The sequence below is a fragment of the Orbicella faveolata genome, unplaced genomic scaffold, assembly GCF_042242905.1.
Source record: "Orbicella faveolata isolate gen_17 unplaced genomic scaffold, um_ofav_v1 contig_5, whole genome shotgun sequence".
NCBI classification, from domain to species: Eukaryota; Metazoa; Cnidaria; class Anthozoa; order Scleractinia; family Merulinidae; genus Orbicella; species Orbicella faveolata.
This window is the reverse complement of record NW_028301580.1, coordinates 226,481-242,943: the sequence shown is the minus strand read 5'-3', so window position 1 is coordinate 242,943 and position 16,463 is coordinate 226,481. Positions and strand designations below refer to the sequence as shown.

At 38.0% G+C, this 16,463-nt stretch overlaps 2 long non-coding RNA genes across 2 annotated transcripts; both read right to left on the bottom strand.

The window, feature by feature from the left end:
* Positions 1–1,318: 1,318 nt before the first annotated feature.
* Positions 1,319–2,709, bottom strand: LOC149095620 (uncharacterized). The gene is made up of 2 exons (XR_016204801.1): positions 2,394–2,709; positions 1,319–2,101 (listed from the first exon to the last, which is right to left on the bottom strand). It is a non-coding gene; the product is annotated as an uncharacterized LOC149095620 (long non-coding RNA).
* Positions 2,710–7,981: 5,272 nt separating this feature from the next.
* On the bottom strand, positions 7,982–9,612 carry LOC110057308 (uncharacterized). Its single transcript, XR_016204812.1, has 3 exons — positions 9,392–9,612; positions 8,852–9,209; positions 7,982–8,163 (listed from the first exon to the last, which is right to left on the bottom strand). It is a non-coding gene; the product is annotated as an uncharacterized LOC110057308 (long non-coding RNA).
* Positions 9,613–16,463: the final 6,851 nt, after the last annotated feature.

Below are 16,463 nucleotides of genomic sequence, written 5' to 3'. Positions count from 1 at the left end.
GCGGGCAACTTAATGACGACGATCACTGCTTTCACCTGTCAGAGCTAAATTTAAAAAAAATATGCGTGCGCATTCCAGCTCGTGGCGGGAAGTTCAAATTGTCACGTCTGTTGTTGCAAATCGTCGTCGCGCTGGTATAGCATTGTTGAGAATATTGTGGAAGAAGTGAAAAATTGTTTTAATGTGGAAACATCGTGCAATGATGCGTGTTTGTGTGCCTCTTGTCGGAGAAATTTGACTAGATGGCAACGAAGTTGCGACAAAGAGAAAGAAAAATATTTTGTAAAAGCCCAATCTCGAGGAAAGGCATTTGTCAACAGAATAACCCCGGCTCAACAGGACCGGAGGCTTGCCGTAAAAAATATCACCGAAACCAAAACAACCCCAATATGGTTGCTGCTATGTTTACCGGAGGTCGTGCTGTTGGATATTTTCAGATATGCTGGCATCGCAGATATTTGTAACTCGAGACTGTCGTGCCAGTATCTAAACATAATTTGCGCGTCTAACTATATTTGTCGAAATTTCTGTTGGAACGTGACTTTCCGGAAGCAATTCTACTTCTAGACGATACAGTGTTGTCAGCGTCTTCAGTAGCATACAGATTTTTGTACTCGGCTACGCTCTCGTCGAAAAAAGACGAAATAACCCACAGGCAAATAGGTGAAATGGAACGTCAGTTTCGCGAAAGCGAGTGCAAATTTTTGGTGGAAAACGCGGAGTTACAACTTACAACACGTAGACAGTCTCAGACAGTCTACAATCAAAGCTATTTACCCTGCAAACTGACCGAGATCCTAACACCGCAGTGAGCAAACTTCAAGAAAAGGTAACCCGTAACTCGTAATGAACTAATTTAAATCACCCGAAAGCCCGTTCGCTCGGAACCGTGGATGTGAAAAATGTCGAGAAGTACGTATTGGCTCGTCTGCCGCTTTGGCTCGGTAACAGATGTATGGATGTATGGAACGAAAAATATATGTCATGGGCGATAACAGGTTTATATATTTGGTGTTTGAAACCGACTTTTACTACGGGCGAACGAGTTTTCGGGCGAAACGACCGGATTCCCCTGTTGCAGAAAATCGCATACTATGAATCACTGGATGCTCTTTAGTTCCATAAAAGAAACCTAATGTTTATGAAATAACAGTTAAAATCCCACAGTCTTATGTATTATGTACTGCCTTACGTACTTCGTTGCACTGAAGTAAGAACTTGTCACCCTAGCCGGTTTTTTGGTTTTGTTGGGTGTTCCCTCGGGCGTCCGCATATAAACCTTCTCTCCATAAACACATTTTTAAAACTCACCAAACCGTGACAAAAATGTCCTGAGCGTTTTATTCAATTCGTTAATTTAATACTTCACCACTCACCAGTCTATGAAGTACACAAATTATTTTCCTTTCAAGTGACAATGAAAATGTGAACTGTTTGCAAATAAGCTAGGCTTATGACTATTTGGCCACACTTGCACAGAACTAAGAAGTAATACAGAAATAACTAAACCAGTACAATGCATGGTTCATGAAATTTGATTTTTTTTTTTTCAGCTTTCAGTTGGTTGAGAGGGAGTGATAGTGAGAAATATTTTTTTTTTCTGACCAATATCTTGACATGATTTGAAAAAAACAAAACAAAACAAAAACCACCTAAAACCCATCTTTTAAAATCTCTTTAATATTCTTATCCTTGCCTTGGATGGATTATCAACATGGCAACTGATCACTTCGCCATCAGGGAGTCTCGCAACCACAAACCAAACTGGCCAAGACACTAGCCATACCATATATTAACCATTCTATGTACACAGTCAGACAAAGTAACAGCATGTTTGTTGGTGGAGAAACTCCCTGGTGGTGAGGTGACTGGTAACCATTTACATTCAAATCAGGCGCGGATTTAAACCAGTTTCCACCGTTTTACGGAAATCGGTCAGAGTTTTCAGAATGACTCAGAAACCCAGGAAAGGGGACTTAAGAGAGTTACTGCAAATCCAGAACATTTCCTGGGGAAGCATGGCCTTAGACCCCTCTAGTTTGCACCTTCAGCGCTCCTTGTTTCCGGCGGAAATCGGTCACCATTTATCCTAAATCCGCGCCTGCAAATTAAGTTTACCTTTCTACTTTGAAACCCCCTCCCACTCAGAATTTTCAATGTCTGACCATTGCTGGTTTAGTTATGAGTTCTGGAGTTCCTAAAACATTTACCTCTTCCAAGGATGGGAGAGGTATATTAGGTTTTTGCCTTGTTGATCTGCATTCCAATTGTGATATCTTGGAATACTTTGATAAACAGGTATAATTCTGTTACTTAGTTCATTCTTCTGTTAGCAAAACTTGATAATAGTACCTCCCTGAAAATATCTGTAAGTAACCTAAGGTTTATGTTACCTGCAGGTATTTATGAATCTCATCAAAAAGAAGACTGGGCAGAGTAATTCAGGCTTCATCTATGCAAACCAATCAAAAGGAAAGCCTATCAAGTTAATGCCAGTTTCCCAGCCACAAACTGGAAGTTCATCTGCATCTTCTAGCACATTAAAAAAAGGAGTCAAGTCATTAAGAAATTTGTAGAGAGTGTAGTGTCAGCAACAAAGATGGCAGATGATGTCATACATCAGACTGCAAAATCGATTAACAGAAACAAGGATCAGTTTCTGAAGTCATTTTCAGAGGGAGGTCTGAACATCATAAAGTCTTTTACACTTAAGCAGACGAGTAACAACTACAAAGATGTTTCATTTGGAAAACAAAATTGAAAATTTTCAGTTGTTACATGAAGAAGCTAGTCATAAAAGGGGATAAGTGACGATTTTGGTTGCTTTTCGTTTTTCTTGCTCCAAATTAGCTGAATTTTTGCATGTGGTCTTCAATGTAATAGAAAAACGTGGTTCTGCATTTTTGTCGCTTGTTTTTGCTTTGTTTTCGAGTTAAAACGTAGGCAAAAAACTTGGCTTTTCCTAGCAATGTCTTTAGGAGTTTATTTGTTGAACAGCAAACAGACAGACTGTTTATAGTGTATGAAGTCAAAACCAAATCCCACAGCATATAGAGCGGAAATCTGGGAACGGATTGTTTACACCGGTTATTGTGACGTGAACACAACACGTGAATCGATCGAGCGTCAAACGAAATGCCATCAAACAAAAAAGAGATGTGCCGCATTAGAGCTCTGTCAATTAATATCTTAAGCATTGTTTTAAAGTACCTTGTATGCCTACCTGGTGGTTGAGAGGCATCATAAAGCCTCGATAAACCCGTAAGTCATCAGCACGTTTTAAAGAATCAAAATGTGTTCTGAAACTTCGAAGGCAGCTGATATACCGTAATCGTGTTATCGGCGTTCGAAGTCAGGTCGAGCCAGGTAGCAAAGTCCAAGAGCAGTTCTTGCCCAAGAAAAATACCCTCTGGTGAGTTGTGGCCCATTTGCCAAGCGTTGCTAGCGTCAAAGTTTGGAAAGCGAGAACTGGTTTTAGACTTATAAAATTTGTCTTGTATCGACCGCCATGTTTTCCTGCGCACGAGGTGTAAAGACCCTTCCCGGCATGCATTGCGATTACGTTCTGCGGACGTTTCTCGAACTGGTAACTAGATTTAAACATAATAATGGCCAGCAAGTGGCGATCGATTGTAACAGATCTGTGATCCAGTTTGCGTTGATTTTATTTCAAATCGGTATGATTTGTAGTGTTTTGAGCTTCTGGGATCAGGGGACATGCAGATGTATGGAGACTCGTACGTTGCGCAGAAGGGTTAATCTGTTAATCTGTCAGCCCTATTTATAGAGCGTTTTCACGTGGAGTCATCAAATTCTTAAATCCAAAACTAAACAGCCACCAAAGTTGTTATCCTCATCAGGCATAAGAGGTACCAGCGCATTTTCAACTTGGAAGTTATGGCGGTGCGTGACATAAAGCTACGATCGCGTTTGTCGAAAACTATGTTTTATCTCGTGATTTTTTAGCCATTGAAGACGTTGCCGTATTTGGCAAAGTGCTTATTGAAATGTTTATTTGTTTCATTTTATTTTTATTTACACCTTTTTTTGACCTGAAATCAGCATTTTTGAGCTTATACGTTGCGTGAAATTACCATTTTCAGGAGCCCATCATGGGCTCCTACCATTTTGCTTTTTTCTAAGTGAAACCAACATCCTTGCCGTCACGCGTTAACGTCAAATCAATATTTTAACCTATTTAGACTTGAAATCAACATCATTGAGCTTATGCGCTGCGTGATTTGACATTTTGCTGGTTTCTAAGTGAAACCAACATCCTTGCCGTCACGCGTTAACGCGAAATCAACATTTTAACCTATTTAGACCTGAAATCAACATCATTGAGCTTATGCGCTGCGTGAAATTGACATTTTGCTGGTTTCTAAGTGAAACCAACATCCTTGCCGTCACGCGTTCACGCGAAATCAACATTTTAACCTATTTAGACCTGAAATCAACATCATTGAGCTTATGCGCTGCGTGAAATTGACATTTTGCTGGTTTCTAAGTGAAACCAACATCCTTGCCGACACGCGTTAACGTCAAATCAACATTTTAACCTATTTAGCCTTGAAATCAACATCATTGAGCTTATGCGCTGCGTAAAATTGACATTTTGCTGGTTTCTAAGTGAAACCAACATCCTTGCCGTCACGCGTTAACGTGAAATCAACATTTAAACCTTTTTTGACCTAAAATCAACATTTTTGAGCTTATACGTTGCGTGGAATTGACATTTTGCTGGTTTCTAAGAGAAATCAACCTCCTTGCCGTCACGCGTTAACGTGAAATCAACATTTTAACCTATTTAGACCTGAAATCAACATCATTAAGCTTATGCGTTGCGTGAAATTGACATTTTGCTGGTTTCTAAGTGAAATCAACCTCCTTGTCGTCACGCGTTAACGTGAAATCAACATTTAAACCTTTTTTGACCTAAAATTAACATTTTTGAGCTTATACGTTGCGTGAAATTGACATTTTGCTGCTTTCTAAGTGAGATCAAAGTCCCTACGGTCGCGGCGGGCCGATCCTTTGTTATGATAAACCGAGGCGAGACTTCGACTTATAACAAAGGCTTGGCTTGGTTATTATAACAAAGGATCGGCTCTGTTTATCATAACAAAGGCCCGGCGGGAAAAGGGCGTTAGGTATTTTTAATCAAAAGTGAACTTTGTCGAAAACGCTCCAAATTTCGCATGGAGTTTTGTTTAGGTATGTTTAGCAATGTCCCGTAGTTTTTCCGCTAAACTTTGCTTCGTTTTCAGGATATTGCGTATGCAAAAAACCACTCGGTTTTCCTAGCGGCGTCTTTATAAAGCGAAGCAAAAACCAGCGGCAAAAATACAGGAACACGTTTTTCTATTACATTGAAGACCACATGCAAAAATACAGCTAATTTGGAGCAAGAAAAAAGAAAAGCAACCAAAATCGTCACTTATCCCCTTTTATGACTAGCTTCTTCACATGTGCATTTTGCAACAATGCAGCAAAAGAATGAACTAGTGTAAAGCCTGCATGGATAAAAAAGAACTTAATTCACCCTGCTAGCCCAATGTGTGCCATTGTCTCAGCTCTGCAAAACAGTTTAATTTAATACAGGTTACCAAAGACATAGAAAAGAAATGACTTCACATTAAGTGATTGCCTACCATCCTAAAATCTATGCTGTATCAGTACTAGACAGTATAACAAAAACAACAGCCTGTAACATTCTTGACATCAAAATGAAAAAAAGCTCAACCCACTGTTTGTCTGAAATTTATTATTATCACAGTTGACACAATCTTCTTTCAGGTTGCATAGCTTAAAGCCCATATGCCCAGTACTCCTCTCTGTCACCATGAGGTAGCCTTCCTTGCGGTCCGGTGTGCTAGCTTTGGTAACTGGTTTCCTATAAACTTTCCAAACACCAACTTGCTTCAAAAATTTCATCTGTTAACTGTGCATGTCCCTGAGAAAGCCATTTCCAAGAACACCATGGGCATGGAAGCTGAACACTGCTCAGAAAGCATACACCCAGGGGTCAACAGGCTTGAAAGGACTTATGCAACTACACAAAAATATTAACACATGTGATCGCTTGGCACTGGTAGTCAAGAGCCAGTGGCTTAAAGGCAACTCCACTCTGAGAAACTTCAGGAAACCTAAACACAGAAACAGATCGGATGCAATTGTAATCACAACAGAAGAATAGTTTCTATATTGAAAATCGAAAAGTTGTCAAGCTTCCATAATAAATGGGGACTTAAGGCATATTGCACTAAAATATTCTACGATTCAGATAAACTGTAACCAGTTGACATGTGGAGAAATGTTGGTTTTTTTTTTTTTCAAACTGTAATAATATTATTATTCCTGTAACTATAGTGATGCAGGCAGTAGCAATATACTTTAAGTCTTAATTTATAGCTGATCATGAGGAGAACTTTATCATACATGAAAATCAACAAGTGCAATGTAAGTCACACAATACAATAACATGAAATGGCAAAAACACAAGAATACAATACAATACTATTTACCAATATTACATTGGTTCTATAATATACTTTTCTGAAAACCTTTTACCAAGGATTTATCTTCAAATTAGTACATCACGAATCATATACAAGAAGCCTAGTTTAGCCTGCTCCACAAAAAGTTCCATCCACATCATTCAATGCTTTTACATAATTCACATCAATATGTGCCATTATGGATTTGCTTAATTTTTGTATGTCATTAATGTTAACACATCTTGTAACAACAGAAAACTGCAGTAGTATAGAAAACCAATTTCCCTTACACCATGTAAGGCCTAGGGATATAGTATCACACAATCAAAACCATTTCTCTCATTTAGGGAAATTGCCACTAACTGGTTTGGCATTTAACTATTCTTTTGGAGAATTGGCATTTACATGTAAGGCATGATTATTTTGATGGCCAGTAAGCAATGTACAGACATAAGAAAATATAGTTGTCTACACAGGACCATAGAAGCACCCCGGTGTATAATAATGTTATGCAGTGCTTCATCATTGTTATTATGTAAATATTTTAAATGATGAATGTACATAAGCATTTTAACTACCACAATTACCACAGAATACCACAGTATTATTTAACCTAATTATAGGATTTTTACATTACATGTACATCTATGAAGCTAGTGTCCTTGTTTACTGCAGTTGCTACTGCTATTTTAAAATTATATTTAATATAAGGCATTAAATAAGAGATCTCAACAAATAGACAATTAAATGAAAGTGTCCGTTGAAATGAGCATATAAATAGTTCCATGTTGTCGTCTTATTAAAACCTGAGGGGCAGTTGTATCATGGTGCAAAACACTGCTAAATATGGAAAAATTTACAGACATGCAAATGTGTATAAAGACGATTTCATTGGAGACTTTATAGCACATCTTTCTCTAGGAATAAAATTGCACTTTTAATTTTAATCAATATTGCACAAATAATCTTAACAAGTTGCACAATTCCCAGTGAAGTAATGTTCCCTTGAGTGGGGAAAGTAATTTGCATTTACTTAAGTTTTTCATTCATTTGCTTACAGCGCGATGCGTCTTAGTGTAGCCAGCCAACAAACTTTTGTCACAAGTTTAATAGCCAACCAGAGAGCGAGAATTTCTTTGATCAGTAACACAGCCTCCTTTCAATGTTAAAAACATCACCACAAAACTGTTGATCTCATTTGTAAACAAAGTTGTGGTGTTTGCGGCACGATACAGAGCTAACTAACTTGTTAAAAAAGTTTGTTGGGTAGCTACACTAAGTGCGTCGAGCTATAAAGATTGGCATAAAAAAACTTGTACCACTTTCTCAACAAATCAGAGATAAAACCAAAACCAGTTATGACTTGCTCGTGTCAGTTTTTCAGAGTTTTGTATTGGCTAAGTGTAATTGCTTTGAGTTATGAATGGTCAAATGGCTTGTAAGGAGCCGATTATTTTGGGAGAGGCTTGCAAAACACAATAAGCCACAGTTACAGCTGTATGGATCAGTTGTTTACAAATTTATTGTCATTTGACAAATTTAATTTCACAAATTTATTTTCTTTTTTTTGGTTAATTTCTTTAGTTTTTCTCTTGCCACTCTTTCCTTTAACTCTTCCCTTCTTCTCAATTCTTCTTCCTCTTGATCTCTTTTTTCTTCTGGGCTTCTCAAATGTATTAATTTTTTAAGACCAAAAATTCCTTAAGTGTCTCCTTTTTTCATGATGAAACCAAATCAGGAAAAACTGAATTGGCGAAAGCAAGCTACTTTTTCCCTCCTCATCTACTTCTGGCCATACAACACCTCTCGGTTTTGACCGACGAACAACTGTGCTTCTTCAAACATAGAAAAACGAATATATTTAGCTAGCAGCTGAAGCCAATTGCCTAGAAAATAACATTTATTAAAAGCAAAACAAAGCAAAACCCGAAAATTAAATGCACTACCTTTGTTTTGGCATTCCGCAAGAAACCAAACAAGTCGTAACCATTGAGCCGGAAAATTGCAACACGCGCGGCAAAATTCCCGCGCTTTTTGCGGACGCGACCGGCCGACTCAGCATCAAACAAAGAGTGGGAAATTTGTGGTCAAGAAAATGTCTGACAAAAGAGAACACTTGATCGAAATATTCGCAATTGACAGCTCGAGAATCTGCTGATCAACTGAATTTACAGTGAAGTTCGACACATTTAAATATGACAGTATATAGTGAACAATCTACCCCTTGACGTTGTCAAGAGTTTAGTACCATGACCTTTGAGTTAACCGTTTAATACTCATAGGCCGTTATTAAATAATCATCATAATATTTCATCAATGAAACAAATAAACCACACAAAAAAATAAAAACTAACCTGAGGCAACTGTCAAAGTTCTCCGCTAGGTTGGTGGAAAGCACCAACAATCAGTACCGCCGTATCTAGGGTGTTATACAAAACCGTAACGCGGTAAAACCTCGAAATCGTCTTGCAGATACTGAAAAAAATTCCACTCTCATACAATCGAGATTGGTGCAAACTGAAACCAGGCATGTAATCTTCTTTTGAGTGTAAGGGCTTAATGGACAGCAATCCTTGATGAGCCAATCTAGGAGAATGAGAAACGGGTGTCGTTCTGACGGATCCTTTCTGTCACCTTCCAATAAATCCACTTCTGAGTCATTTCACTGGTGAATAAGGTCCAATATAAACATTTCCACTCGACAAACGCATTCTGTTGAAAACAATAAGACTTTTCAATGTAAAATTGGACTGAGGCAACCCTATCATTTTTGAGCGATCGCAAACAGCACGTAGACAAAGACTGTCAGGCGCGAAATCAAGCTTCTGGTAAAACGACGAGAAGAAACTGCTAACTATTAAAGTTTCCAATAAAATACGAAAAACAGAACTTACCAGTATATCGACCTGTTTCCAACGATGACCTTTATAGCATATTCGCCACACATACCGTCCAAATTTATCACAAATGGGAAAAAAACAGCGGGCATGAAACCACAGATCGAAAATCTTTGCTCTCACGTGATGGAACGCAAAACGCAATTACGACCAGCGGACTCATCTCAAAATCTACCGCTGCAAAGTTATAACGCGGGCTTCAAGTGGATCTGGCAGCCCAAGAATGAAACGCTCGTGAACTGTGTCTTAAGCAAAGTTGCAGGATTAGTATTTTTGTAAAAAGAAAGAGTTGAGAAATTTGTGACATTCTACCGACAGCCTTGCCATTTTGCAACGTCCAATAAGGTTAATTTTTTCCCTAGTGTTGTGCAAATAGTGTTCTCTAATTTATAAATTATTTCAATCTGTTGTTTAAATGATTGTCTTATAACCCCATGTTCAGCTTTGGTGCATGTAGGATATTGATGCATTATTTATCCATTTTGCTATAAATTATCTTTAATTGATGTGTCAATCAAAACATATCTTGGATAAGCTGCCTTTTTTCTGACAAATATACCTATGCCTCATGATCTTTGAGTGCGTTTGGTTGTGTAGTGCGGACAAAATACACGTACATAATATAACTTACTCATAGCTTACTTACAATACTTGGTATAATTTATTCATAGCAAAATTAATTAATGGTACCCAATAGCAGCTCCTGTAGTCCACAATCTCAGTGGAGAAAAAGAACAAATCACTTTTGAATTGAATAATAAAATCATTATCAGAAGCCTGTGTTCATGATCAGCAGCAAAATATCATGTTTATCGTTCATGCCAGAGTGATTTTGCTCATACTTATACTTTGAGATATGATGCAAACCCTTTCAGCAGGAGGAGACTCCATACAAAAATGAAGATGGCTGACTATCTTTGGGGATCAAGTTAGAAAACAAAACTTTTTAACTTTTTACATGTGTATACCATTTTGGTATTTTTGTGAGATTTCATTTGGTAGAGATTTGGGGACTGCATATTTTGTAACCACTGCATTTCAGTCATACCCCAAACAACAAAAAAATGTGTTAACGTCTTTTGTGCGGGAGCCCCCATGTTAACTAAGAAAGAATATAACGATTAATAATAATATCTTATTTTTCTCAATAAGAAAGAACAAGAAATGCCACCAAAAAGCACAGAAGACAGTTCTGTTATGTGATCAATATTTTTGGTGGCTCCCCTGAAATCCTTGAAATCATGGCTCTATTTTCATCATCACACCATCTTACACCTCAATCTGCTGATTTAATCCTAGTTCGGGCTGAAACTATAAAATCGCTCGCAGTTTACCTCACATTCATGTACATGTTGGATTATTTTCATTAGTAACAACATTCCAAACAAATAACTGACGAGCTCCGCTTTTAGGCTTGGCTAAATCTGTGTATTATGCTTCTTATGACACATGAAGATCCTTGTAATGTTAAAAGTATACGATGATGATTGACTAGTAGTCTGCATAATAGTTTCTGGATAGCGGTAGGTTTGTACGCAAGGTACATTTATACGTTCCTCATCTGTGTCGAGCGTGACGGTCACATGCTTCGATGTTCTTTGTATTACTGAGCATTGTTTTTCTCGAAGCCGGTTTAATCATGTAGAGTCCTCTTATAAGGTTTGTAGAAGCACTCTTTTGGACGTCTCTCGGCACACATACATGTATCAACAGTCCTGAAACAGTGATCCGGGGATCCAAGGAAGGATTGATAAATGCCACGGCCATTTTGTGTTTACAACAGGTGTTTTAGTTCCCAATCTTCCCGTGAGTATCACATCATCATGATTCCAGTGATACTCACGGGAAGATTGGGAACTAAAACAAAACCAAAAACTCATTCGGAGCGAAAATTTATATGAATATTAGTTTTCAGCTGCTCTTATACATCATTTAAGTAAAATCTCAGGAAGATCAATAATTTTGTAGTTCGAATTTTAGTGACGTCATGTGAAAACCAACTATAAATGTACCTTGTGTACAAACCTACTGCTGGAAGGAAAAGCTGGCAGTTTTCATGCTACCTAGGTTTCAAGGATCGCTACAAAGGACCAAAACTTTAATCTTGAAGCCAGGTAAGAGATTTACGTGAATTTTTCGGAGCACTTTACGAAGGCGAGTATGTTAGTTACTCACTGGAATATTTTCAAAATTTCCTAAACTTTAAGCGGTCGTTAGTTTTGAAAACCTACTGGGCAGACACATTTTGTTATTGTTTTAAGTTAAGGGCCATTTATACTTTCTATTCATGTAGTTCAGCAGTTTCAAACAGATGCCACATTTTAAAAACGTGCCTTCCAAAGTAGAGCTGTTTTCGTGTTTGGTTCAAACCTCGATTTAACTGGTAGAAAATCTTCTTTTAACCGTTGAAGGTACTGCATTGAATTATAATTGCAACATGGCTAAACAAACTTCTATGATATATCTATAGTTGAAAAAAAGAATTGGGACTTTTAAGCGAAAATTAATTTTTTTAGAGCGCTGGCAATATGTGCTATTTTTCCAGTTTCGGCAGGCATGCAGTTTGTGTCGAGCGGACGGAACTTCAATCAATCTTAGAAAAGTTCAATTAGAGTTTTCAATCAAATAAAACTCATTTTAGTGATTGACTAGGTAAGGGCTTCGAAATCCCAGCTTATGAGAAAAATCGAATTTTCGAAGTAAAATCAGTGGTCGGTTTTTACAGAGACAGCCTCTTAATAACCTATATACTCGTCAGGGGTTCTTACATAAAGTAGTTGGCGTCTTTCACATAGTGTGATACGTGGAACCTCACCCTTCGGTAAGTATATTGCGTCTTTTGTCATCGTTTTCAGTATTTAGTTCCATAAATGTGTCTCTTTGTAATTATTTTTAATTGCTTTTGTCTATTCAGAGATGGATGTTCAGGAAACAGAGGTTATCGATTCGATCCCGTATAAGTACATATCGATCGACACTCTGAGACCAATGAAATCTCTTCAAAGCCATCTGGATGGCCGCTCCCAGATGTTTCCATCGATTCCAGATTTGGCTCGGGTGTTCCTTCAACAACTGAAGATTGCCATCACAAATGAAGTAAATAAATAAAGAAATGAAATAATATAAGATTTGAACAGACGGAATATACTAGCACAAGCTCAGTGTTCTTTCATTTTGGTACTCACAGGGAAGAAACCAAATCCAGCAGATATTTCAGATGAAATTTCAGATGTTTCTTCAAAGACAATAATTCAACACAGGCAAAAAATCATAGGAATATACTCTCCTCCAATCGCTTCAGCCGGTTTGGCCTTTAGGTGGAAGCCATCTTACTGAGCGATGGATTTGCCAAATCCGCTACTTACAAACAATTTTAAGATGGCGTAGTTTATTAATTTACCTGCTTGCATGCATTGAGGTTCACCAGCTCTTCCGAAATATCCAGGGTGACATTTGCAAGTTACCCGAGATGTTCCCGGTTCTTTCAAACAGTTTGAGTTCATATAATTGCCCTTGTATATATCAAGTCTACAAACGTCAGGTCTGCACATTAACCACCCTGGCAAGAGATGAATCAGCACTTACTGAACTATAAACCTAAGGCAATCAACATTTCATGATCTTAATAGAGAGCCCTTAAGCAATGACAACGGCGACCCCGAGGACAACGACTAGTAGAAACAATAGTTTATATTTTATCTTAGAATTTCACAGTTGTCTAGATCTGTTCAGTTCACTCATTCGTTCCAGAACTATTGGTCTCAGAACTCGGAAATATGTAACGCCAGCGATCAATTCCACATGAAAATACGACAAATTAGCCGCCGTCGTTCGTGTCCTCTAAAATGCAGAGAACTAAATCATTTCAGGTTGTTGCTGTGCAAAGGACGACAAGAAATATTCAAAGATTTATAACGCACGTGCTTAGCCATTGTTCTACTCATAAAGCTTTTGCTTGGTGGCGTTCTCGTTGCCGTAGACGTTGTGGTTTGCTTAAGGTCATAAGCGCTATCACTGTCCATACCACTCTCTCTCTCGGTTTCTGTCACTGTTCCCGTTGCTGTGATGGTTGCTGTCATGTCGCTGTTGCCGTCACTGCCCGCCTTCAACGTCAATGTCACATGCATTCACTGTCTGTGACACTGTCTCTTTTGCTGTCTCACTTGAATTTCGAAAGCTATTCGCAATTTGCCTTATTTTCTATGAAAACGCTTAGTAATTGGTCAATTTAAAAACTCTCGCTATCTTCTCTACCACTCAGAAATAAAACGAAACTCTCAGACTATAACCTCCCGCGTTTCGCCGGCTCCGGCTACAGGTAATTACTTGACTTTTGATTGGACCGGCCCTCTAATGAAGACGACTTCAACTCGGTATTGTTGAGACAAAGTTTACAGAATAAAATGAATTGTCAAAAAGTTGAAAAGTATTGATCGGTCACGTTCTTCAAACCATTGCTTATTACTTTGTTAGAAAAGTTTTTCTTCTTACTCTCACACTTAGTTTTCCCATCTCCATAATCCAGATAGTGGTTACAATGACACTCCCTCCGGAGGCACTTGGCCTTCCCTTCCATACAGTCTATGTTAGATTCACATTCCGCTGCCTTAGCTGAAAAACAAAAATTGAAAAGCATGTTTAACGTAGAACAAGAAACAAGGAAAGGAGCTCGATGGAAGCCGTTCTACGTATTTTGCATTTCTTACTCTTTTTATAGATAGAAAAATGTTACAGCCAGACTTCAAGCTAATGAGGCAAAAATTTATATAAATCAAGTTATTAGTTTTACGAGGAAACGACCATTTAACTGTTTCTCAAGCTTACTCAGGTTACGAAGAAAACGTCACCACGTTTAAATGCACGTGCACTTTGAACTCCGCGCGCTCTTAACTTTTTTAACGGTTTTAACGGTTCTAACGGTGGGCATGAAATTTCCTTAACTGTATCTGTTTCCTAAATGTAATATGTATTTATTCTGATCAAATGCACGTGCGTTTGCAGTTGAAGCGTTTTTCTTCTTTGCATAAGACTTAACGTATTGTAAAAATATTTAACTGAAGGATTTCACACTAAAAAAATGTTAACAATACTTACGGTATGATATTAACGTGTACTTGCAGTGAAGACCGCAAATAAAGAAACCGATAACCAGGCAAATTAGAAGCTGTCTTGTGATAATTGCCATTTTCAGCGAACCTTTTTCGTTCTTCAGCGAGATTTTTTAAGCCTGCTTTTTTAAAAGCATGCTACCGCTCCGAATCAGCTGCGCAATTAACTTGCAAACTTCACAGTGATTTACTTACGTCATGGCGATTAATTAACGCTTATGTGCGCGCATCAAGCGGTTAATCTATAGTTTCCAAGCCTCCCCATCTAACCCGTTGACAAAGAGGCATGGAGAGGGAGAGATCTAGAGAGGCGGAAAATTAAGTCAAAGCCCACTGGCATTGTTAAGAAATATTGTTAAAAGCCGCTCTTAGGAATTACATAAGGATATGTGAGACCGTAAAAAACATCCATGAAGTCATCGGTGATCCTTGTAAGAAAAAATACGATAAATAGAGTACCTCTTCCTGTCCGATCATCAAAGCTAGTACTGGACGCATGACCAAGTAATAAAATCTCTGTCATTGCGGGGTCTCATTCGCTGTCCTTTTCTTGTATTTTTTCATTTTCCCTGCCAATATCAGTGATTTCCTCCCCTTACATATACTTTCTGACGGCTTCTTCGTCCTCGGCTTAGCCTATTCATTGCTTCATGTGACAAGTTTGGACGCTCCATCGATATAGGGTTGCCGGTATAATAAAGAATTTGTTCATGCTTAGCGTGCTCTCCAAACTTCCCAAGTGCATCCATAACTCGATGTACGCACAGCTAAAAGCATGAACCATTTTTTTTTTTATAACATGGCGACAACAACTTGGGCGCTAAAACAAGTTTATTTGTGATTGACTACAAAGTTCTCACAATACACGGTGAAGGAAAACAAGGTCATTAAGATCCTAACACGCCACAATCAGTTGAGCGGCGGTTGGACGAAAACGGTTAACCTGGTTTTTAAGATGTCGTTAATTATAATGAAAAATTTAGGCGAACAAAGTCAAAAATTTTCAATAAAAATGTAGACAAACGAAGTCAAAATACTCAAGTTTAAGGACGTTCGCACAAAAATTTTCCAGTCGATAGATTTTCTTTCTTTCTTTCTCTCTCTCTCTCTTTCTTTCTTTCTTTCTTTCTTTCTTTCTTTCTTTGTTTCTTTCTTTAACATTTCTTTATACACGGTTAAAAATCATCAGGTAATACTAATATTTAAAAATTAATACTAATAAACTACTAATAAACAGTCCATGCTAAATAATAATTAATAAAAATTGAAATAGTAAATCCTAATTTAAATATTAAACTAATCCTGTTTTCCTTGAATGCCGTGTCTAACTTTGCTTTTAAATTGATTAAAGGTTTTTATCATCCTGAGATTGCAGGGTAGGCTGTTCCAGAGAGTTGCACCACTGTAACTAAAGCTATTTTTCATATAGTTAGTTCGTGGATGAGGTACAACCAGTTTGTTTTCGGAACCCCTTAAAGAATAGCGCATTCCACTACGTTTTAGAAATTTAGACGATAGGTATTCAGGAACCAAGCCATTTAAAGATTTATATACCATTAAGGCTTTCTGAATTTGACGCTGGGTACACAAATCTTTCCAACCCAGTTGTCGTATTAGACCTTTGGCATCAGTATCATAACTAGAGGAAGTTAACACGCGAGCGGCGCGGTTCTGAAACTTTTGTAGCCTGTCCGACAACGTTTTACCGCAATTACCCCAGACAAGATTGCAGTAGTCAAAATGAGGTTGAATTAGAGCACTAAATATATAAAGCAGTGTAGCTGGTGGAACAAAAGGCCTAACTCGTTTTATGGCACCAATCCCAGGTGCAATCTTTTTAGACAATTTATCAATATGGGTTTGCCAAGTTAGGTTTTCGTCGATCAACACACCGAGCGATTTGACTGAGGAGACACGATTTATTGGAACATTATTAATTGAGAGCTCAAGTGTATCTGGAA